Raw genomic sequence first — 4903 nt, 5'->3', positions numbered from 1 at the left:
AAGAGAAGATAAACATCTATGGTGGATGTAGGTGTGGGACGGGATGTGGTAAGAAAAGATGGAGTGAAACATTTGAATTGCCTGGTGCGATAGGTAAGGCAAGGGGTAGGGAGAGACATAGGGGCAGTTGTGGACATTGGAGTAACTGAATTTAGATTGGAAAAAGGATTGGACTAGGAGATGAGGGAAGTAGAGGTGGGAAGTGGTACTGAGGAAGATGGAGACTACTTGGGTAGAGGGGATAGAAGTGGAGTGAAGGATAGTATTGGGGTAGGGAGTGATTGAAAAGCCTAGTCGGCTTGCTTCTTGTCTGGCCTCTCGTAGAGTGAGGCCAAATTGTATTTGAGAACTGTTATCTCAGAATTAAACTTGTAGGCAAGGTAGCTCCATTATGGGAGCCACTGCAATTGGTAACATGTACGTGACTATGCTGGGCGGTTTGAATGGTCATGACCAGGTTGGGCACAAAGAGGGCAGCGGGCTGTGGAGCGACAATGCTTTGTAGGGTGGCCAAAGCGCCAACATTTCTGACATAGGTGGGGAGGGGGTTGATATGGTCAGACAGGGCCAGATTCTCCTCCTATATAGTAGACCTTAAGGGGAAGGTCATGTCTACGAAAGGTAATTTTTGAAATATTGATGTAGGACTTCTGGCGGCCTCTGGAGGGAATAGTGTAGCACTGTACCAATGCTGCATTGTAGTCAGCTAAGTAGGTCGTATATACTGGGCAATCAGCCAGGGAGATGGCAACAGTTCCAGTACATGTATTAAAGTAGGGCTGGTGTTGGGCAGGAATCACAAAAATTAGTCCTACTTGGGTGGGCTAAACAGAGTACTCATATGATTTGTAGAAGTGGGAATTGTAGAGGGGCGAGGACGGGAGGAGGAGGGAGTGGTGTGGAGTGAGACAGTACTTTGAAAGTGAGGGTAATAGGGTTAAAGTTGTAATAAGGGAGGAGGTAGAAAATAATTATTGTGCAGGTGGGGGGTTGGATATATTGGTTAATGGTTAATAGTTAAAAGCAAAATAAATGTGCTAGACATCTAAGGTCATGTAGCACTATAGTTAATGTTAGTGAAGGGTGGTTTGGTTAGTGATTAGTTGTTAAAGTTGGGTTAAGTAATTGGTGAGTGAATGGGTTAGGGTCGGATGAGGTAATGTAAAGGGTTAGATTAAGTGAAGGATATATATGCGTTTGAGGAAGGAAAACAGGTTGTCAAAGCAGTGAGATCCTGTAAGGATGTCTGATAAGTTGGGATGTCTATGTAGGGAGGATAGGTGGGAGAAAGTAGAGGTACGGGCTGCTTCATAACGTGGGCATGACAATAGAATGTGTTGGACTGAAAGAGGAACATTACATACGGAACATAGGGGTGGATCGGATTGTGACATCAGATAGGAGTGTGTTAGACGGGTGTGGCCAATGCATAAGCGGGCGAGAGCCGTCTCCCAACGTCTGTTCCGATGGAATGGAGCTGACCAGGAGGAGATTGACAGTTTTACAGTATGTAATTTATTAGTGTGGAGACTTGACCAAAAAGATTACCATCGATTATACAAGAAGGTTTAAAAGTGTGGGTAATAATCCGTGGCTGGGATATGTGAGAAACGTGGTTGGTTTGATGTGGACATAGCAGCGTAGCGTGCTAGAGTACCTGCCTGTTCATTGCCGGGGATTCCAACATGGCTGGGTACCCAGCAAAATTTGATTGTTTTATGACGTGTGGACAGGTAGAACAACCAGTTCTGGATCTTACAAACAAGGGGGTTGGTCGTGTGTATTGACTTTATGAGAGTTAATGAGGTACGGGAGGGTAGTGAGTATGTGTTTTAAGGCAAAAAGGAGTGCATACAGTTCTGTAGTAAGGACACTGGATTCAGGAGGAAGGGGGGTATTTGAAAGTACGAGTTGGGAAGATTACTGCAAAACCAGCACCAGAGGTGGTTTTGGCGCCGTCAGTGTAGATGAGAATACTGGAGGAATGAGTGGAGGCATGGTCAAAGAAATGGGTAAGAAGGACAGTAGGAGGGATATTTGATTTTGGTGGGTCAGGGTAGACAGCGGAGCAAATATGGGGGCAAGGTATAAGCCATGGAGGGACTGATTGGACAGAACGGGAGGAGTCGGAGATGGGGAAAAGGGGAATGGGAGAGGAGGGTATCCATGCGAGTGGAGAAAGGAGTAGGTAAACGTTGAGAAGAAGCAAAAGTAGGAAGTAGGGATCGTAGGATAGTTAGTTTAGTGAGGGGAAGTTGGTGGAATCGAGCAAAACATCGAAGAGAGAGAAGGGCACGGCGTCGAAAGAGAGGTGGTATGCCTGATTCAGTGTACAGGCTCTCAACTGGAGAGGAGCGGAAGGCACCTAGGGCTAAGCGAAGACCACAGTGATGGATATTATCAAGATGAGCAAGGAGAGAAGTTGAGGCAGAGGAGTAGATATGGCATCAATAATCAAGAGTGGAGAGGATTAAGGTGACATGAAGATGAAGAAGAGTTTTTCGATCTGAGCCCCAGGATAAATGGGATAGGGTTTGTAAAATTCGGAGACGGCGACGAGCTTTTTCTTTGATGTAAAGAATATGGTCTCGCCAGGATAGTTTGGAGTAAAAAATGACGCCTAGGAATTTACCAGAGGAACGGTGTTGGAGTGGAGTGTCATATAAGAAGAGTGAAGGTAGAGGACCTACACGTGTGCGAGAGAAAAAGATAGATAAAGATTTGGAGGTAGAAAAGCGGAAGCCATGGTTTGTGGCCCAGGAGGAAACTGATGATATTGCAGATTGAAGAAATTGGTAGAGATTTGGTATGGATGTGCCAGAGGCATAGATGGTTAAATCATCAACATATAGTGATGACCAGGCTCCTGGTGGTAGAACTGAGGCAATGTCATTTACAGCAAGAAGGAATAAGGTGGTACTAAGCACACTGCCTTGTGGGACACCTTTAATTTGAGGAAAGAAAGATGATGTGGCAGAGGCAATTTTGACCTGGAAAGTGCGTTGGGAGAGGAAAGACTTTATGAAGACACCCATATTTCCACATATGCCTAGAGAGGACAATTGTTGGAGAATATGGTACCTCCATGTCGTATCATATGCTTTTTATAGGACTCAGCAGAGGATAGGGTGAAGATAATGGGGGTACGTTCCCTGGTGGTTTTAATAGAAGATAAGTGTGGAGAAAGGGAGAGCCACTACTGACCAGGCTGAAATAATCACCCAGTTCATTAGCGACTTCGGGAGGATCAGAGATGAGGGTATCTCGAATATGGAGGACGGGGGCTGGGTGGGGGGGATGTTTGCCTGATAGTTTATGGATCCGGCGCCAAATATTTGAGATAGATGTAGAGGATGTAATTGAGGAAACATAATTTCGCCAGCTATTGGTTTTACTATTTCGGATTGTACGACGAAAACAGGCAGATGCTCTTTTAAAGGAGATAAGAGCTGAGAGTTGATGAGGGGTACCTCGTTTGTAGCGGTAACTGTTCCAGGCTGCACGTTTTACACGGAGTGCTTTAGTGCAATCAGAATTCCACCATGGAACACATTTGGAGGTATAGGGTCTTGAAGTTCGAGGGATAGCTGTATGGGCAGCTCTTAGGACTGTAGTTATGAAAAATTGTATAATTTCTGATAAGGATGAGAGGGAAGATGGAGGGGTATGAATAGTAGAGAGTGAAGTGAAAGTATGCCAGTCAGCTCTATCAAAGCACTAGCGTGGGAAGTGGTACATATGAAGTTGGAGAAAGGAGAACTGGAAAGTGGTCACTATAGGGAAAGTGTTCTAGAACTGACCAGTGGAAATCTAAATGTAGAGAAGGGGAGCATAGAGAGAGGTCAATGCATGAAAAAGACTGCGTGCGTGTATCAAAGTGTGTGGGGCGATCTGTATTTGGAATAAGATCAGTTGTGGAGAGGAAGCGCTCTAGAGCTCGGCCACGGGTTTTGGTGATAGAATCACCCCAAAGAGTGTGGCGGCAGTTAAAATCACCTACTATGAGGAAAGGTGATTGAACTTGGGAAATTAGGTTTTCAAAAGCAACATTTAATTGATGGGGTGGGAAGGGGAGAAGTAGACTGAAATCACTGTGATCCAGCGGCGAAGAAAGATACGAATAACTGTACAAGGGACAGTGGGTTTTCTTGGGATGGGGTAGGAGGATTAGTTGTAGGGAGAATATGAGTAGGAGGAGGATGGATATCGGAAGTCACTTTGAGTGTGGAGGGAGCGGGAATTGTAGAATTTGAAGGTGGGTAAGTATCAGTTTGGGACTCTATTATGTAGTTCTGGATATATTAAAGAGTTTCTGTAATGGGGTTGGTTGCGGAGTTTTGTGAGATAAAGGTTTTCTTGTGAGGGGGGGGGGAAGAGAAGTCTGGTGTCTGAAAATAGGGGCAAAGGAAGGTGGAGGTGATTGTGAGGTAGGGGAAGAGGGGGTGGAACGTTTATTCTGTCTGCTGCGGGTAGTGCGGGGAGGGAGAGGGGAAGGTGTTGAGGCTGTAGTAGAGATTGGGGTGTCTGGATTTAGGATGGCAAAAGAATTTGACTGGGTAGAGATTGGAGTGTCTGGGTTTAGGATGGCAAAAGAATTTGACTGAGGAAGGTAGGAGGTAGAGGAGGGGAAGTTAGATGGAGGGGGGTTGAGTTTACGAGAGGGTGTAATGGTTAATGGTTAAAAGCAAAATAAATGTGCTAGACATCTAAGGTCATGTAGCACTATAGTAAATGGTAGTGAAGGGTGGTTGAGTTAGTGATTAGTTGTCAAAGCTGGGCAAAGGAATTGACGAGTAAATGGGTTAAGGTTGGGTAAGGTAATGTATAGGGGTTAGATCAAGTGAAGGATGTATATGCATTTGAGGAATGAAAACAGGTTGTCAAAGCAGAAAGTGTGAGAAGT

The sequence above is a fragment of the Penaeus chinensis genome, chromosome 24 (assembly GCF_019202785.1).
Source record: "Penaeus chinensis breed Huanghai No. 1 chromosome 24, ASM1920278v2, whole genome shotgun sequence".
NCBI classification, from domain to species: Eukaryota; Metazoa; Arthropoda; class Malacostraca; order Decapoda; family Penaeidae; genus Penaeus; species Penaeus chinensis.
Note: the sequence above shows the minus strand (reverse complement) of the source record.